The sequence below is a fragment of the Polyodon spathula genome, chromosome 16, assembly GCF_017654505.1.
Source record: "Polyodon spathula isolate WHYD16114869_AA chromosome 16, ASM1765450v1, whole genome shotgun sequence".
Classification (NCBI taxonomy): Eukaryota; Metazoa; Chordata; class Actinopteri; order Acipenseriformes; family Polyodontidae; genus Polyodon; species Polyodon spathula.
The window spans coordinates 34,346,999-34,368,472 of NC_054549.1; the positions used below are offsets into that span (position 1 = coordinate 34,346,999).

General features: G+C 36.1%; 1 protein-coding gene across 12 annotated transcripts in view; it reads left to right on the top strand.

The window, feature by feature from the left end:
* Positions 1-21,474, top strand: part of LOC121328796 (plasma membrane calcium-transporting ATPase 2-like) — a 145,261-nt gene that overhangs the window by 45,265 nt on the left and 78,522 nt on the right. The window contains exon 3 of one of the 12 annotated variants that reach the window (XM_041273855.1): positions 11,554-11,629. The exons of 10 other annotated variants lie outside the window; for them this stretch is intronic. The gene's annotated coding sequence lies outside the window, so the exon portion shown is untranslated. Of the gene's footprint in view, positions 1-10,916; positions 10,988-11,553; positions 11,630-21,474 lie in introns of those variants that run through there. One more of the 12 variants, XM_041273857.1, reaches the window with a different exon arrangement.

Genomic DNA, 21,474 nt, shown 5'->3' on the forward strand with positions numbered 1-21,474 from the left:
GTTTGCTTCCGAGCTTTTATCTTTGTTATGTCTTGCTCTAGAGACTCCATTGCCTCTCAGCTACTGTTGTGTCGTCTGCCTTTATATCAATGGTTTTAAAGATATTGGTGCAGAAATCCTGCCTGTTATGGTCCCAAGATTAAGCCTTTAATCTACATAAATGGGATTCATCTGTGTGTGCATATGCCTGTGTATATACAGTGCCTATAATAAGTATTCACCCCCCTTGGACGTTTTCACAGTTTGTTGTGTTACAGCATGAAATCTTGACGCATTTAAATGGAATTTTTTTCCTTTGATTTACGCAACCTACTCAACACTTTGAAGAGGCAAGAGAATTTTTATTGTGAAACTGAAATGCCTTGGTTAGATAAGTATTCACCCCCCTGAGTCAGTACTTGGTAGAACAACCTTTGGCAGCAATTACAGCTGTGAGTCTTTTGGGTTGTCTTTACCAGGTTTGCATATCTGGATTGTGCAATATTCGCCCATTCTTGGCAAAATTGTTCAAGCTCTGTCAAGTTGGATGGGGATCGTTGGTGGACAGCAATCTTCAAGTCTTGCCACAGATTCTCAATTGGATTCAAGTCCGGGCTTTGACTGGGCCACTCTAGGGCATTCACTTTCTTGTTTTTAAGCCCCTCCAGTGTCGCTTTGGATGCGTGCTTGGGGTCATTGTCCTGCTGAAAGGTGAATCTCTGTCCCAGTCTTAGGTCTTTAGCAGTCTGAAGCTGGTTTTTCTCAAGGATTTGCCTGTATTCAGCTCCATCCATTTTGCCTTCTACCTTGACAAGCTTCCCAGTCCTTGCCAATGAAAAGCATCCCCGTAGCATGATGCTGCCACCACCATGCTTCACAGTAGGGATGGTGTTACCTGGGTGATGTGCTGTGTTGGGTTTGTGCCAGACATAACACTTTGCATTTAGGCCAAGTAGTTCAATTTTTGTTACATCTTTTCAGAGTCTCCTGCATGCCTTTTTGCAATCAGGGTTTTACATGGGCTTTTTTCAGAAATGGCTTCTTCTTGCCACTCTTCCGTACAGGCCAGATTTGTGGAGTACCTATTGTTGACACATGAACAGTTCCTCCCATCTCAGCCATGGGATGCTGTAGGTCTTTTAGAGTTCTCATTGGGCTGTTGGTGGTTTCTCTGACCAATGCCCTTCTTACCCGGCTGCTCAGTTTTGGAGGATGGCCTGCTGTAAGCAGATTCTGGGTGGTGCCGTATACCTTCCACTTCTTCATGATCAACTTGACTGTGCTCCAAGGGATATTCAATGCCTTTGAAATCTTTTTATACCCCTCCCCTGATCTGTGCCTTTCCACAACTTTATCCCAGAGTTGTTTTGAAAGCTCCTTGGTCTTCATGGTAGTATCTTTGCTTTGAATGCACTACCCAATTGTGGGACCTTACAGAGACAGGTGTATTTAATCTGAAATCATGTGAACCACTTTTATTGCACACCGATGGACTCCATTTAACTTATTGTGTGAATTCTGAAGGCAAGTGGTTGCACCTGAGGTTATTTAGGAGTGTCATAGCAAAGGGGGTGAATACTTATCTAATGGAGACTTTTCAGGTTTTTATTTTTAATTGATTTGTTTTTTCACCCCCCCCCCCCCATTCTTTAACAAATTGAAAGGCTTGCTTCATAAAGCCATCAGCAACATTTATTGTCAGCTGTTTTGCAAAGCTTTACAAATGTTGTACATTTATTTGGAGGCTGTCAACCATTCTTATTATGTGTCTCAGCTAAGCAGTGTCAGAAGTTGCTGATAGTAGTGAGAGAGAGGCTTTAAAATCCTGAGCCCATGTTTTCCTAGTGGCTTTCAGTACTCTGCATTATTTCAGTTGTTCCTGGGTAATACTATTCAAATGCTTCTATAAACACTTTGTCAGGCAGAGTGGCACAGTATGTGTCCTGATCTTTGAACAGTAGTCTATATGTACGGTATAAGATAGTTTGGCGACAAGATGAATTGCATTCAATGTAACTGAGAATTACACAACCGGCAATGTTGGAACTGATCACAATGAGGTTTTTTGGTTGTGCAGTCTTTGTTACAACTTATAAAGGCATTTGACTGCAATACAAAACCATTACAGAATATTGTAGGTTTTATATTAAAGCATTTCTGGTACCTTATTCCAGGTGTGCATCTGGAACAAAAGGCAGTATCTTTACCGATTATACTTAGGATGTCTCGAAGCTAATTGAGAGACAGACCAGAGCAGACCAGAGCATACCATCGCGACATTAACATGTACTCACAACTGGGATTGACGTTTTTAAAATCATAACCTGAAGGTAATGACAGCCGTGCCCAATGGTCAAAGATGCCCACAGATTTTAAACAAATAATACTTTGGTTTAAATGTGAATATCTCTGCACACAAAAAGCCTTGCTAAAGGTAATAAGATGCAGGACTTGGGCTCATCACACGCTACTCAGTATTCCTGGGGTTCACATTTCAGGACTCTCCATCCTAGGTTGAAATCACCAACCACTGAACAATATTGCTTACTTTTCCTTTTTTTTTTTTTTTTTTTTTTTTTTTTACCTGTTTCTGCAAATTATTTTATCATATACCCTTTTCTTGATAATTACAGTATGTGAGTGCTCGTGTGTCTGAATCTTCCTCGGACAAATTGATTTTCAATTGCTTTTCTTTCTTTTCACCTGCAAAATATGACCTCATACACAGTAATTGGTTTCCAAGTCTACTCCAGTCCTCACATTGCCATGATAGTTTAGCTTAAGAAGAAATATTCAAATTAAACATGTATAACATACTAATTCACAGTTCAAAGGTACTTAAGGATTAGTTAGGATTTCCCTAGGGTATGAAGGAAGAAAGAATACCAATTCATTCACAGGATTAGTGTGCCTCACAAAAAGGGTAAAGACATATTACATTTGCATTTCTCTTGATCACACTGTGTCGCTGCTGTTTGCTCATTTCTAATCTGACATGTACTGTAGCTATATTATAACTGTATCGTGTCTCTAGTTCTTTGCTATTCCAAAAACTTTAAAGGTTGCAGACCACCTAGGATATTTAATTATATATATATATATATATATATATATATATATATATATATATATATATATATATATATATATATATATATATATAAGCAATGCAAAGGTATCTTTGATTTTTGTGCAGTTAAAGTATGTGGTTTTGTGCACAGGCTGCACTCTTGCTAGTGAACCTTTTAGGAGAAGGATTTGTGGTGATAATATCTTTCTAAAAAGATGCTGCATGAAGATGTGGGCGGATCATGCAAACAACATCACCTATATGGATAATCAACAGTTTTTGAAAACCTCCTATGTATTTGGCAAGAAATTACTTCATTATAATTTACTATACGATAATGCTTAATGACAATTACTACTATGTTTATTTGTTTTTTTTTCTTTTCAGTTCCGGAATGCTGACCTTCAAATGTACACATGCCCAGATTGCACAATAACAGGAGCTGAGAGCTCATACATTAGCAATTCTTCACATTATGCATGTCAATATGTTATCTTTTTACCATCAGATATATGCAGGGCAATGGGCAGTACATTGAAACTCAACAGTTTTTTTTCATTAGTACTGTACTTTGATTACAGAGAAATATGAGGTTTACATCAGCCACACAAGGCAAATAATTAGAAGGATCATGGCTTTCCATTGGCACAAACCATCATTTATAACAGATTTCAGTGACGATCTGTAAGGCGTTCTGTGTTTTGGTACTGAGCATTGCTCACAAAAATAATTCAGATTGCAAGATGCACTACTGTGCTTCAGGATTGTAATGAGTACTCACTCATTCTAGTAATTTATTTAACTGTTGTGATGTACAATGATTTGTCAAATTTCAAGTCATCAGTGTAACTACGAATTTCTGTTGTGTCACTGTCATAGCTTATAACGTGTTATATATGTAGCCACTCCAAGAAGTAGTGTATAGAACAGGATTTATTTACTCAGTAGAAACTGATTGTATTTTCGTAATGATGCACTGTTGAAATACATACTGTACAGTAAATGAACATATGCAGTGCAGTATGTAGTTCACAGATTACTGTATGAAAAAAGTAGGTGCTGCCTTATGCATAACATTCTGTTTAATTATGCAGTATGTGTGCAGCACAGAGCCAGATTTCCTAGGCGTTTCCTCTCATCTTCTAACTCATCTGCAAGCTGTTTGATTTGTGGAATGTTCTCCTTATATCGTTAAATAAAGACTCGAGTTAACACTTTGATCTGACATCATTTGGGTTCTGGTGCTACTACAGCATAGTGATTGGTTTCATTTTTCAACACATTGCTTGTATTGTGTGCTTTATTTTTTGGTGCAATAAAACACAGAACTGTAATGCTTAAAATAAGGGTCCCTCTTCAATTATGACTTTGATGTAAAACCAACCAGCCTGGCAAGCTTTAATTTGTCTCAGTGTTTCAAGTAAAGACGAATGATAATCATCAAGGCAAAGCTATTTTCTTATCCTCAGTATTAGTGAAACTAATACTAATGTGATTAAAGGAAATCGCTGGATCTTTTGAAAAGGTTTATAATTCAATTAAAGATGTCACTGATTCATTTAAAGGCATGTCTGTGATTTTCCTGATTTTAAATCTCGGACTCGGACCACTATTTAAAAACACAAATGAATTACTTCAAGAATGCTTACAGTCAGACCCTACTTAAGTACCCTGACTAAATTCACGTGCGTGTTTAACCATTACCTGGGTAAGTCGGGTCCATTTTTCCATGATCACATAACCATCTTCTGCAGTAAACTGCTCAACTTTCTATTGTGTCTAAATGTCACTTGTAAAGCCATATCTGTTTGAAGTGATTTTAGACAGATGTTACACTTTAATTTAATTCATAAACCTGAATCTGGTGAAACATGGTAAACTGTAATAAGATAGAAACAAAACTTTAATAAAGTTAAATATCATTTAGAACGCGACTAATTTAAAAGTAGGAAGACATTACATAAAGTTTAGTCTAGTCTAATTAACATTGCATTTAATTATAGTGGTCTTTATTAAATTATTAAGTACTCTCAACAACATATTTTGCTTATGTTCTAGGAGGAATTATACATGATTCCTTGTACCTTCACTTAGATAAAGGATGTATCTTTAGACGTTACATTATTGACATTAAAAAATAAAGAAGGTCATTACTGCTGTTCCATTACCTTTTGACTGATGGGAACAGAACATTGGTGCTCATGCCTTACCACAATAAAAATGGCAATTTGACATCCTTCTATTCAAATCTTTTACAAGCACATAATATTCAATTATTGATCTAAGTGAAAGCACTTAGCAAGGATTTCAGTGTCTGCTTTGCAGTTTCAGCTGCAGAAACAGCCCTGTCAAATCATAATTGCTTACAAAGAAGTACTTAACAACAACATACAGATAAACTGGTTCATGAATTAAGATCATTTCTAAAATGGATTTCATCATTTTGCTTAGGGTTTTATGTCGTCAATGTTTTTTGATGCAGGCACCTGAAAAAAGGTATCCCTCCATGTACGTGTAGCGTTGTGTTCTCTCCTCGCATTTATATTTCCTTCGGTTTGCTTAAACAGCTCCTGTGATTACACCTTCCCAGCGAGACCATAACAAATGACCACAAAGGCAGTGTACGCATACAGGGAGTAGACAATATCTTTTTTTTTTTTTTTTAGGTTACATACTGTTACAGCGCTTAAATTAACAATATATTAAAATTGAGGCATTAACAGAGAAAGTAAAATGAGGAGACCTCTTGTCAAGATCATTTTAAAGGTTTGAGGTAATTGTGTTGCATTTAAAAGACGCATAACTGAAATCTATGTCGTGCACAGTAAGAAAGTATGTGCACAGTGATTCCTTCAGGATGAGGTTAGGTTTGCGAATCTGAGGACTCCTTCATGGATAATAGCTGCCAGTCTTGATCAGCAGCCAGCTCTGTGGTTTATAGTGCAAGATGTGCATTAATTTACCAGTTTATTGCTCTCCTTGGAAAAGGAAAACCACCTAGAAAATCACGCAAGGGTTGCTGTATACCCCTGAGAGCCAGCTGACCTGCCCATCATTAGTGTACCACTACAGCAACCTGCAGAGTGTATGTATGGATATTATCTATGAAACCTACATTTACATGTGTACTGTAAGTCTATCATTCACTGACAGACTCTGAATATTGCTCCTTTTTTATCTGATCAGGCAAGTGTAAATCTGAGATTTCTAATGCAATCTAAAGGGAATAATTTGCTGCAGTTAAATGCAGACCTATAAATCATGGTTTTATTCATACACTAGAGGAAATGCAACCTTAATATTGAGTCTGAAACTAGGCCGTTGTACCCAGTAAGCTTTGTGGGATTAAACTTCAGGATCAATGCACAGTTAGGGTACTTGTGTAGCGCTAATGTTTTTTTTACTTAGAATTTTATTAGGGTAAAAGATAGAAGGAGCTGTTATGTTATCTAAACAGTTAAATTACAAGATATGTGAGTTTGCGGAGGTGTTATGCTATTTGAGTATTGCTTCTGGGTTTCACCAGCTGCAATGGTGGTCCTTCTACAAAGCTACAACCCCTAGTGTGGTGTGTTTGGCACTATTTGAATACAATTTAGTGCTTTGAAAAACATTTTCTAATTAATAATGAAAAACAATGTAGCAGAATATTTGCATGTTTTAATGAAACTAAACCGACATTAACATATCTCAATTCTTTATTGCAAACATTTGAAAGAACCTTAAAATAAACATGATATATAATAGTCCTGATATAGAATGCTCATAACATAGAAAACAATGTCTTGTGCATTTGAAACAGTAGATATACAATATGTAAACTTTTTTTTTTTTTTTTTTTTTTAGTTGGCTTTGGTCACTTTGGTTTCCCGTGGCTAACAGTATATTTACTATTACCTGATTCAATGTGTGCCTGTGTGTGTGTGTTTGTATTCTGCATAATGGCTGCTTGATTATTATTCTGAAAAGCATGCCTGTCAGCTGACCTCTGTCACCCAGGGGACAATGGGATGACTCACGGAATTACGATGAGGTAACAGCAGCACTGCAGATAGACAGGCACACACAGCAAGCAAACAGGGACTCCGAACTGATGGGTCTGGCTCGAGAGTTAATGGCTTGTTCACGTCCTACGGTACAGCACATTTGAGAACCTACCAAAAAAGAAAAAGGATGCTGGAAGGGAATACTAATTTATCTTAGTTTCCTACTTGGACTCTTCTTGGTCTTTTTCTACTTGCGTATCATTTTTTTCCTGCGTTTTTAAATCTTTCTTACCTTTTAATGCAACCTTCATCTTAAGGTCAATATTTGAATATATTTGTTAAAATCCCCATAATATCTAGGACATGATTCTCTGTTGGTTTGTTCTGCTAAGTCAGGGTAGACATTGTCTAGGTGTAACTGTCAATAGAATAATGCAATATGGTATCCACACTCAGCTGCACTTTCACATATGTGGATATTGTTTTGTACTGCTTATTAACTGTTTTGTAGCTAAATTTATAGCAATGCTGATTTTTTTTTAATTAAAAAAATGTATCTAAATAAAGTGTAAACTGTGCAAGTAATTTAACTGTGTAGAAATGATACCTCACTGAGAAGGAAATTGCCTCTCAGTTGGCTTTGGTGATGCTGCAGAAACAAATACCTTTGTAAGCATGATTAACAATTACAGTGCACATGCTGTAGGCACATAAAAAAACACAAGCTGTACTCTTTAGTCTTTAATTAAAGGAAAGAGAAATACAACTGTTGCAGTAGCCTGTATTCCCCACCAAAATCCTTAATGTTGCATCCTTTCTAATGCACATACTGAACAGTACATTAGAAACAAATAGCATGGATTGAGCGATCAGAACATCGTTTTGCTGTGAGAATGAAATGACAAACCTTGTTCATCATCTTGACCATCATATTTACGTTGCAAACCTTTACTGTGTCCATACATTAGGGCTAGATTCACAAAGCTTTGGTTCCAGTGCGAAGATGTTAATATCGGGCTCCTTTATGAGATTTTACGTTCAGGTTCTGCTGCAGATTATTTTTGCACTTCAGTAAATCTGTTCCAGTTTTTTGTATTTATTTTCTTGTATTCAAATAATGACCTGTACATTTAAAACATTTTTGCTTGCTATCAATAATAATACGGTACCTAATTTGTGTTGAGGTACTGGTAACAGGCTAGCAAGATTTATAAAGAATATTATTACGGTGCCGAACACAGGCAGCTGAAGACATTTATAAGGCTTTGACTTAGCATTATTGGTGATCTATATTGAAGAATTCAATTTTTACTATCTATCGCAAAACAGCATAGATGTTTATTACAGTTGGTGTCAGTTACTGTACCAGCAGATGAACAACCCTTACAATACTCTACACCATAGTTTCTTCAATCTTTTTTTTTTATGCTTTACATATTTTTGGTGCACTGCAGCCTTTGGTTTGAAGCAGTTGAATTGATATTTAAAGGCTGGCATAACACACGATCACTTACTCCCACTAATGCTTTAGAAGCATGGTTAGAGTTGCCCACACCATCTATGGCTAGAGAAAACGCAGGCTTAAACCCTGCAGGGCAGATTTTTCCTGCTAAAAGCAGTGGGATTGATATGTGTCAAATTTTTATCCGGCTAAGCTATCCATGTTAAAAGTTTTTTTCCCGTTACACTCTAATGACATCATCATTTTAAAAAAGGGATACTGAAAATAAAGATTCTACATTTGATATTGTATACATAAACTGCAGTTTAGAAGAACCTTTAGTTACTTATAACTAAATAGGGTACATCCACCACGATTATAAGGGCTTGGTGGCATTTTTAAACAGCTTTAAACATTGGTAGAGTATCTATCTGAGCCCTTTCTCTAACTTCTAGGATAAAAGGATGACAAAAAAACTGTACAGAATATCACACCTTTTTACAGTTGTCGGGGAATCTATGTTATATACAGGTTGCACGTTATGTAAGAGGTGTGCAGCATACTTAGTGATAGGATTCTGGAATAGTAAGGTATTTTTGAGAAAGGGTGGGCGTTTACAAGCTCTGCAACCCAAGACAGCTCCAGGTGTTATACAAGGGATATACATTATACACAATGTGTGTGTTATTATATTCTGAACACGGTTGTATTTATTTTGATAAATGGTTTGCGTCGCATTTATTTACATCAATGCAATAGTTTAATGAATTGGATCCCATATTCTTTTAACACAAAGATCTGGCACAAATGAAGCCTAGTTACATTTAATAGATGTTAAGTGCATTGTTTATTTTGTGGTAAGGATTACTAACCTTATTTATCCTGGATACCCCACACAGCTGCAGTTGGTTTAACATCTCAACGTGTTACAGTACCCCCTGCAAGTACTTTCCTTTGCTGTACTTGTTGTTGTCCATATTGCAACATTCTCCATATATTAGCAATATTTTTGATATTTTTTTTATTCACATATCATAGGTAGATACACCGAGAAACTGGTATTTGTTCAACCTTTATTCGGGAGCATTTGGCAGGAGAAAAAGATGTTTGTTAACATCCTAGAGTATCTGGTTCTGTGTCCCGCCTGCAACAATTCTATGTGCTCAATTATTATCGTTTTGTAGGAAAATAAAACTTATTGTGGTAGGAGGGAGCGTGATTTGGATACACTGCAATCTTTAGAAGACACTGTTTTTTCTCCTGCCAAACGCCCGCTAGTCATTTTTGAGAAATGTTTTGTCCAGTTGATTTCTGAGCCATGATGTGTGATTAAAACATTTAGTTAGCAATATGTTTCAAAATACAACACTGCGATACAGACAACATGGAACACAACCAACGGAACATGTAAGAGTGTTCTGTAATTCATGACACATTATATCATGACATGTACCTTGTCAGAGTGAAATGACTGAAGGTGAATGTCATATCACACAAACAAAAGGTGAAGTCAGAACTACACATCTGAAATATCTGAAATATTTCAATTGAACGAGGAGGAGTAGGCAGTGAGTCAGAGTGTTGACTACGATTTTCATTGCATGATGTCTTTTAAACTCAATGTATTAAGTGACATTTTCATTAGTTACTGTAGCTGACCACATTTATTTTATCATACCTATGAAACAAATCTCTCAATGCTAGTGTTCTTGTAAGTAGTGACACTTAAAATAAAGTATTCAATTTTTAACCTTCAAAAGAAGGAGGGGTTCTGTTGAAGGTTAAGTCATTTTAGTTGCCCGTTGCTTAGGAATTCTCAATTTTCTTATTGCAGCGTGCTTTTATCTAAATTAAAGTTTCTCAATCGTGGTGCTATGTTCTCCTTTTGGGAAGTATTTTTTTTATGACAGAAATTGGATAATTTATAAAGAGTGAACAGGGTCAAATATTTGTAAAAAAAAACACACAAACTGATTTTGTTACTGATTTCCCATATTTGTTGTGTTATCTCTGAGGTAGGGGCCATTCTTCTGATTGTTCTGCCTCCTTGAAGTGTTGCAGATGGAGCTGACAGTCCTTGTCCTTTAAGGTCTCTCACTTTTTTTCTGATGAAGTGACATGTTCCTGGTGGTTTGTTCCCTTTCCTGTCATTGTCCCTGAGGGATGCATTCAACGGAGCAGAGGGCTGTCTTTGCTGTCTTTATTTTTCTCTCTGTTTTTCCAATTCCCATCTTCTGTCTCTTGTTTTCTAAGTGTACCTCCACAAGTCCATCAGATGTAGCAGTGATTTTGAGCCTCTTCTGCGTTCTATGGTTTACTGACAGAATTAATACCTACGAATAGCATTCCTACATTCTGTACCCTCCCCCCCACTGCTTCCCCGACATGGTACAGCCTGCAGAGGGACTCTGGTAATGTAGCTGTGCTTGTCAATCCCTTACAGATGCTGAACTGTGATTACTCTGCTGTGTAATTTAAATAATTTTGGATTTGAGATGATATCTTAGCCAAGTAAGTAACAATGCTCACTGCATGAAATTAAATAAAAAATAAAGCTTTTTTTTTATCCCCTTTAAAAAAAAAAAGGCAGAACAAAAAGATCAGTGCTAGGATGTGCTTGTTTATTTGGGGAATTTGCTTCTCTTTCATGGGGAAAAGCAGGCGATGAGAAGAGGGTGTGCATATTGTTGCCTGGGCAGGGTGATGCATTTGTTTTCAGATTGTCATATGTGCCTCTCAAAAGGTCACTTGTGTACAGAATATTATATAGAATAGCAATCAGATTGTGCACGGCCAAAGGGTGATGCTATATTTCATTGTGTCAGATGGAGACTGTGTGGAGAGGTGTTGTCTTTTTATTTTAGGATGCTGAACCTATAGCTTGATGGGATTACAGCATCGCCTAATTTCTTTAGATCACTTGGACCTGCCTCCGCTAGAATGTAGTTTGTTTACAAGTGGCACAGGGATGCTGTGCTAAGTGGTCTTCTATTCAGGAGTGTGCTGTGATATAGAAAGTTGTTCTTTCTTGGGCTCCAGTGTTTTGTAGAAGAAAAAATTGATCCTTTTTTTTCCAGAGGGATGGACATGGCCCCTGGCTTGGAAGTTTCAATGCGTCAAGAGGGCAGTGAGAGAGTACCTGAGACGCTGTGGGTAAGGAGAGAGGCTAGTGCTTGTCTGATTGATGCTGTGTTCATTCTTACATATCCTATTGCAGAATACATTGCTTTGATGTTCCTTATATAATCAATGCAAAATGGACAGCATTGGCAAGTAATTGTTTGTTTGAATGCTATGTTGTACTGCAATGGTAACTGATTTTAATGTTTTTAGAAGTGCATTCATCTCGGTTTATACATTTTGAAATGACCTCTAATGTGTTCAGCTAAAATACTTTTTTTTTATTGTTGCTGGTAAAATACAAGTTTTAAATTGAATGATTGTGCTTGTGTGTGTGTTTGTGTGTGTATGTGTGTATGTAAAGTATATAGATTTAACTGCCTTTTTTGCAATGTGTATCTATTTGTATATATTTTTTATTAACTTTAAATGGATAAAATGCCAGAAGGGCTCTTGGTATAATACTGTTCCCTAATGGTTCACAGCACTATTCAGGGAATAGGGAGCGGGGAACAGCTAGAACAATATGCACAATACTTGTAGATCATAACTATTACAAACTCAAGGTGATCCTGTCAGTGTACTGGTTAAATTGGTCTCTAGTTGCAGGACTGTCTTAAAGACATGCTGACTTGTGGGCGGCAGTCAGTCTGCTTTCTAACATGTTGATTTAGTGGCTCTGAGTGGTTTGGTACAATCTCAGCTCGTTGCATTTGCATTGCATGTTCTTAACTCCCACTGATGAGATAATTACTTCACAGCATATTGAGACATATTTTTTAATCTTTAAGGAAGGTGTTATAAAATACTGTTTTTCTTTTCTATGTTTGAAACTTAGCAATACATTTTGAGCACTTTGCCACAGCACTGTATTAATGTCCTATAGGCTGGAATATATAGATGGACATCAAATTGCAAAGGGGGCAATTGATGAATGTGTATTGAATGCATTCTTTTCTCGTTACTGTAAAAAAATAAAACAGTTGAAAGCGAGAGACATGTTGTCATTGCTGCTTGTACAGGACTGTTTCCTGCAGGAATATTTACCATATAATAATGCTGCTGCTTGGGTGTTTGGCAAATTTTATGCCTTATGGTTCTATCAAAACAACAGGTGCTCAGAGATTCCGTTGTTATCATAAATGCAATTCTGTATCAAAAAACATATTCTAAAATGAAGCAGGTTTGTCTTTTGGCTGAACCAATGCATGCTTGATGTCTTTACAAATTCTATCCTTGCAGTGTATGTAGTGTGAATACCTTGTATTATATTTCATATGCAGGTATCCTGAGATGTTACCTGCAAAAAAAAACTAGGATGTGTTACTCTCTTGTACCATTGCTAGTACCTTCGTTGTTCAACCTGAGAGGGAATGAAAATGCAAGCCATTGTGTGTCTTGCATATGCAGTTGATCAGCCAGGATGCTAGTCAAGAAAACCCTTGGTTAAGTAAAACTCAGCGGCTTGTCCCTCAATGAATATTTTAAAAAGGTTGATGAATGCATTCATCTATTACATTAAGTAATTTTATTCCTACACCTGCAGAGTAAATCACATTGCTGTGGTTTCTCAGTGATGCAGTTTTAATTCATTGGGCTGCCCTTGAGGGACTGCTGCCCAACTATATCCATATTTCACCGTGGGGTGTACAATGTGGTCATTAATAATACAGAGGGCCAGTTAACCGGCATACCTCAATGGTTTTAATATTGATTTGAAAGTCATTTCATGAGAAGTAGTCAACTGTTGGGTGCTTGGTTATAATTATTTGATGCATCCATGGCATGATAATAAGTCTGGATACATACCCTATGAAAATGAAGCATGCCATCCTATATTATTATTATTATTATTATTATTATTATTATTATTATTATTATTTCACAATAATTTTGTTTTTTTGATAGGTTTTCAGTCATATGCACTAACAGATCAGATCAGTAAAGTTTCAGATCTGTTAACTTAGTGTTTAGCACAAGTTTTCAGTGCAACACTATACTGATCCTCTGTCTCAGATGTAAGGTAGCTGTACCTTGCATAGCCCCTTTCAGATCAGCTTAATGAGAATACCCACATAATCACACAAATTGCTTTGGCTGTCAAAGACAGTGTTTCAGCCGGAGTGGAGTGCACTTTCTGTTTAATGAACTTGTTTGCAACACAAGTGTATGCACAGCCATAATTAGGCACTGGCAGTGTTTCCAAGCTCCTCTGAAGAGATCCTGCTTGTTGACTCACAAAGTCAGCCCATGCCAATAGGAGGAGAGATCAATTATCGATTTTATTTCAATTTTTGCTTCTGGATTTCACTGTATAAACTATCTTTTATCTATTGCATTTTTTTTTAATCCCCTGAAGTAAAATGGGTGGCAATTGGTGTACATATGTTGTGGCCTATCTGTCACTGAGCAATGCTACAGAATGCAATCTTCAAGTCTTGGAAGAGGCTGTGCCAGTTCTAGATACACTGCAGAGTCATTTCCCATATAAAACTACACTTAAAATGGAGGAGCAGTTGAGTGAAATGCTTTTAGTTAATTTGTCATAATATATATATAATATATATATATATATATATATATATATATATATATATATATATATATTATATAATATATATATATATATATATTAATTCATTCATGTTCAATTTTTTTTTTTCAGCAGCATTAAACAAGTATTAAAGAGACTCTCTGTTTAGCTGAATAAATTGTCTTTCTGCATCTATTGCCAAGAGAAGACAGGAACACTGTTTACATCAAAACCAATCGTATATACCCTAAAAAAAACCCCAAAAAACATTGTAGTGGATTAAAAAAATCTGCAGAAATGACTGAATCCTGTCCCTGGTTGTTACTTATTGTGCTAGTAGTATACACGACTCAGTGGTGTTAAATCTTCATCAGAGCCTCATTAACAGGTTTCTGCTATTCGTGGTTTTCTTTCATTAGCTATTCAAATTGAGCTATGAGCTGTAATAGGAACATACTGAATTAATTTCCAGCAGACGTCCCTCAAGGGTGGCCTATTGCAAGAAACAAAATCGTCTTCTTCTTGGAAACTGGAGATAGCTTTGACTTGTGTACATGCAAAATCAATCTGTCCATTAAAGCAGTTTATACTTTTTATAAGCAGCATACTGACTATGGTTTGGAATCAAGAGGGTTTCCCTTACTGGTGTCAGTACAGATTTAACAGATTTTTGTATGTCTTCTGTAAGTTGAAAAACTACCAAACACCACCTGCTTTAAGGATTAATCACCGCCTTTGCTAAAATTGGAGAAATGTGTGTATTAAACACCTTGATTGATGATGGGATCCACATACGATGGAAGCAGTTCGAGGCTATTTCCATGTAGTTACTGTCAACAAACTGTGTCTGTCACTTTGTCCAAGGATGATTGACGTGGCTTAAAGCGACTGCACACAATTTGTTAAAACATCTGGTATTGAGGTTAAAATGCCCTCCAGTAATGGATGAGTTGAAATTGCATCTTTAGTGCATTCAGAACTGAATTGGAAGATTATTTTTTTACATCCCATACTGTAAAGATCTCCAATTGAATCGCACATTAGATCATTCTAGATATAACAGCAGAAATCTAAAGCTGTAATGCTGCACAGCCCAGAAACCCACACACTAGCACTCCCACACACATACGCACACATATATATATATATATATATATATATATATATATATATATATATATATATATATATATATATATATATATGTGTGTGTATATATATATAAAAAAAAAAAACCCTACACATTATAATATGTCGGTCTCATAGAAGAAGGTCTAGCTCTTTTAAATTACCAACTTTATAGTTTTATGACATTAACTTTTTCATCTTTTTAGGAAAAAAAAAAACAAAAAAAACTGTTATCAACCTAGCACTGGGATACATGGTTTGTGAAGTATGCCCTTGGTTTGGTCTGACAACTCTCAGGTTTATTAATCACACAATGAATATCTTGACTTTGGTGGATATCATTGGCCTACTTTTGTAATCCTAGCAAACCAGACATTGTATTGCAAAATATAATGAAATACCTGCAGCGCATTTATGAAATAATCAGTCATCGGGACCTATTTACGATTAAAAAAAAAAATAAAAAAATGCACATACAGTACATTAAATACACTCCTTGTGTACCATAAGAGCATGTGACCTCAGTAAAGCAGAGCTGCAGAAGCTAGCTGGGTTGACATTTCACAGTTAAGGTCTTGTTCATGCTGGTTAAGTAATGTATATGACAATGACTGCAATGCAGTGGTTTGCACGCTAATCCTTTATAAATAAAGCCATGAGTGATCCAAATGTAATTTCCAGTTAAGGTTTTCCAGTAAGCTGTCATGTGTTTGATAAGGTATCTCTGAATCATTGTCGAATTATTTAAATGCAGCCCATCCATGCATTATCCCTGTGGACGTGGGAAGCATTTTTTCATGAAAAGGAAGTTGGGCAAGCATGGCAAACAAACTTGCATAATGTAAGATAGAGGTTCTAAAAACAGTTTGAAAGTGTGGACGTATTATTTCTCACTGTTCTATACTGAGAGAGAAGTGTGTTTGGAAGAGATTTTTGTATACCATATACATATTGATACACCTCTCCTCAGTGATATAAAAATAACTAATCTAACATGTTATTTTATAGACATTTTTCCCCTCTTCACTGTTTTTCTAATTTACTGCAAACCAGTTTCAGGAGGACTGGGAGTTTATGATGCAGATAATTGGTTATAAGATCCTTGACATTTCCCAGCGCGCCATCGTGTTATTTAAAGGAGGTTGCTGGAGGAAAGGGGGAGGCCGAGGAAACACTGTCTGCAGACTTTTGATTAAAGTGGTTTCAAGAATGTTTCCTTCTTCTTTAAAGATGTAACATTACTGGAGAGTGAATGAAAGCAACACACATAATGGCAAGAGTGCATCTAGATTTAACAACTTTGTAAACCATGTGACTTTTAAAAAGCTTCCTGTTAGTAATTATTTTGCTTTGTTTTTTCCTGGTTCAGCCACAAAAAAATTGTGCTTTGTGTGATTTTAAATAGTGATTCCATTTCATTTGATTTCCTACTGGCTGTTCCCCTAATGACTGGCATGATTGGAAGCCAATCCCTGATATCTTTGATCCCATAGTGACTACCTATCACCTGTAGCACATTGGTGATTTGACCGAAGGAAACACATGGAGAGAAAGCTTCCATTTTCTTTCATTATTTTCCTTCGTTTCCCCTATCTCACACACACACACACACCTTCTTGCTCCATTGTTTTTTTTTCCCCCCAGGTGTATACATCAACTTCTTCCTTCTCATGTGTTTGTATCAGTCTTTCAGCATTACACAGTGGCTGTGTGCTGGATAAAATTAGTACGATAGCTCCCTGATGATTTTGTCTCTACTCTGGAGCTTGTCAAGGGCTGCTGCTTGTTTTTTTTTCTTCTCAAATGACCTGTGCTGTGCTGTGTTTGTTTAGTAAAGTGGTTGCTGGTGTGCAATTCTTTTATGTAAATTGGGCCTTCACGTTCATATGTCACATCGCATTATTATCTGGCTCCCTAAAGAAAGCTATTTATTATGCATGAGCAGCATTTTTCTGTTACTGTTATGCTGGTACAAAATAATAATAATAAAAAAAACAAAAAACATAAAAGAGTTAAGCAATGGGGAAACATCAATGCAATAAAACCAGAGAACCTTCCCCTAAACAGATTGCCATGCAGTAAGAGGTGCTACCACATACTGTACCATGTTACATATGTTTTAGGCAAAGCATATAGGGGAGGGGTTTAAAAAATCAGCATTATTGTATGGGACTTATAGTATAGTAACGACAGCAAGTGATTTTCAAATATAATTTGTTAATAAAATCAATCCAATAAAGCTTTGAAATTGACTCGATGAGGTCGTTAATGAACAAATTTCTCGGTCTCGGTAAAAAGCTTAATTGTCGCAGGTCACGTACATCACTTCCTTTCTCAATGACTACACTCGTTAATCAAAATGCATGCTAACGAGATCAAGAATAATTATTTGCTGTTATCACCTGCTGTTGAACAGGGAGTTGTTAGTTAGTATACCATTTATGTAACACTTCATTATATATTTATTAAGCTTTTTAAAATTACGATAGAACTCCCTAGCCCAATACATAGTGGACCTGTGTGCCCTATTGTACACTTGTTCTTCGTTCGTGTGTGCATACAGGTGTTAAAAGCCAAGGATGCATTGCAAATCTGCAATCACCTGTAAGGAAACGTTATTGTAATATCCAGTATGCCGTTTTCTATACCAAGATTTCATTATTTACTCTTAGGTTTTTATCTGTATAATTCAAATATAATCTGCAGTAGAGGTCAGTTGTCATATAATGTACATATCCAGAGTTCAGATAGGTTATAGTTAATTTGATAATTTCTTGGTAGTAACATTACACTGGGTGCAAATAACGGTATATCATTTTAGCAATACAAAAAACGTTCTCTAAGGTTACAAGTGGTTAAAACAAATTCATAACCATGAACAAGCGAAAATATTTTCATAACTACAAATATTGAATTATCTAGGTAGTCTTACAATACGGACCTACTAGTATGCAGTCTGGTGTATTTGGTCTCTGAAATGATTTGCACATACATTCCAGTTGTTACAGGATGCATCACAAATCACCTGCAGGTTTAGTGACTGGAACCCCTTCCTGTTCACATATGTATATGCATGGTGCTACAGAGATTTGAGTGCAATGTGTGTGCAATCGATCACTCTCATTACTCTGGGAAATCCAGCAGTGTCATAAAACTCCCTTTTAATATTTTGCAGCTGCTCCTGATTAAGTGGGATACCGATATAATCATTAACCCTCTTTATCAATCCATCCGTGACCCTTTGAAATGACCCAGATACATAAAAGGACAGTGCTGCCAGCACCTTCATATGCAGGGGTACGGCACGTCTGACAGAGGTTGAGAATAGCTGTCCTATCTGGTAAATCTAAGAAATGAATCCTGGACCTGTGCATCCTCTCTCTGTATTGTTGACGTCTCAGCTGGGGTCTGTCTATCTCAGACTCGCACTCAAGTGCTAAAATTACATTTGTTGCTACTGCTGCTGCAACTGTGGCCACTTCCAGCAATACTGTAGTTTGTTTCTTATTCTATTTTTGAATACCAAAGAACTTAAATACTGTTTCAAGGTGAGTTATATACTTCTTCATTAATTAAAAGCCTCCTTTTCAAAATAAAAATGAACTCCTGATAAATTGATAATTAACATGGATTTCCTTTTAAATTCCCATGCAAACAAAAGAAACAGCCGCAAGAAGCACTGCTCGTTAAGATATCAACATTATTTCATAAATCAACATAATTTCGGAAATCACATTAGCACGATTATTTAACAATGAAAAAGGCATAACGACCGCTTGAAAATGCCAAAATCAATGATCCATACCGATTTGTTCATTAACACTGGAATTATCATTTACGAACTTTTGAAAATCCCTCCCATAAAGACAGAACACAAACAAGAAGACCTGATGGGATTTAGCCATAGGAGACTAGATTGTTATGCAATACTAATAAATCCCAAATCAATAAGGCATAAAAATGAACAGCAGAAGAAAAAAGAGGATTATTCAATGTTTAGGCAATACCTCATACAGACTATGTTAAAATACATGTCTATGTTAAAATACATATTCACTCGATACAATCCTATTGGAGTAATACTTTTAAAATGGAGATTGTTTTTGCATTTTTTTTCTGGTTCATTCTTTGTCTAATTAAACCTTTACACAAGAGATTATGTTCAGAGTAGTTGCTGTCTTGTTTTGTACAGTGTAGGTTACTGCCAGCCATCTCATGTTTGTTATATGATGCTGTGCATTTCTAGGAATCCAGCTTTATGCACTGTGCCAAATAGGTATACAGCTGGATTCGTGTCGCTTCATATAACAAACATGAGATGGCGGATAGCAACATAAAAAACAGAAGAGCAACCATGCATATTTACAGTATGGTTTAAGCCTGGGCCCAGCAACAGAAGTATCAGGTAAGACCAGAATAACAGTTTGTTTATGCACAAACATTTCATACAGTAATTTACAGTCAGCAAGGTTTTTCAAAATACCATTGAGGAAATCAGAAGGGTGGTTTGAGAGTTATGATTTTTCAAACACAGGTGCGCCTCAGGCTGTGCCAGTCTTCACAGCCTGAAATGACCACAGCTCAAATGTGTTTTACTCTATTTTTGGGGTCCTGACTATTTACATTCTTTCAGTTTGTGCATTGATCATTTTTGATGGGGATGCATTTAAAAAAAATATGTATATCTATAGTCTGTATAGTCTGATGATTAGAAAATATACGAAAATAAAAATAATAATAATCATGAGAATAGGTGCTCTTATCATTCTCGCCAGGTATGATTTTAAAACATTTGATATTAACTTCAGGTTAATGACGTTTTATGCTTCGGTTTCAGTTTAATAGAAAGTGTTGTTTTTATTTAATAGTGTTGCTTTTATTTTTATTTAGTATGACACTTGCATGATGGATTTCATCTCCACATGGCTTTCCTTTTTTTTAAAACAGTTGTGCTGTACACATGCCTCCTGCAGTATTCCAGTATGGTCAATAAACCTGTGCACCTGTCAATATTTGACTGGATCACAGCAAATGGTTGTTGCAGTCAAATGAAAATGCCATCCAATGTAACCAGATGCTAGTTGTCCTCTCCCTCACTGCCTAACCCCAGGATCACGGATATCAGATCAGTAAGGCCTCTGTTTGGTATATTGCTGAAAGAGGAGGTCTTTTAAAAACTGCTGACCCAAGGCCAGTCAACATGGGAACATTTATTTTTGTACAAATTTGTTTAGTCTTCTCACAACGTGTCATAAAGGGTGAGCAGAGAGCAAAATACCATTGAGTACAGGTGTACATGAAGCTGGTATGTGTTTACTGAAACATGCTCATTTTAAGATGCTGTGCATTTTTCTAATCAGGATTAGATAAAGATAAATCATTATCAGATGACGATGTGATTAGCAGAACTACTCAGAGATTTGGAATCATTAAGCTAATGATTACAGACAACTTAGGTGAGCAGCAAGTCTGGAGATTATGAAATAGAATTGCTTTTCAATATAGAGGACGAATGAAAACCATGACAAAAAAGAAGCATTTTTATGTTTAAAGTAATATTGCTGCTTATTAGCTTTTTCTTGTTTCATGCTAATTGTCATTTCTGCAATGTGAAGCCAGCTCTCATCTACCATGATACTTACTGTTTACCAGTGCAAGTACTGTAGTAGCCAGTTTTCACATACTAGATTTGCATTTATTTGTCTTTCTCTGTCTAATGTGCCATATACTCAAAAAGTCAAGCCATAAAATATTTAAAGACTGTAAAAAGTAAGTAAAAATACAATACTAAGAAACATTAGGAGTGTTGCAGATTAATGGCTTGCAAAATGCAATAAAGAAGCCTGGAGCTGAAAAGTGGACTCCAGAAAAACAAAATGGAACTGTAAGTGTGCACTGGATTGCAAAATTATAAATGGCTGCAATTACTGAAAAAACATAATCCAGCCACATAACCAAAGGTGCTACAACTTAATATGCATATTGTAATAAACTTTTGCAAAACCATATGTTTTTTTTTAAATCAAAAGACAGATTTTACTTTTGCATTGAAGAGCTAGACTGTAATTACCTTCTCAACAACAGCAGTGAAAGCAGACCAGTTACTGGGTTTGATTCACAAAAGTCACAATGGATTGTGACGTTACTTAGTTTTTCATAAATTGTGCTTTTTTTTTTTTTTAACCCTATACATTAATATAGATAATTTTCTTTACCT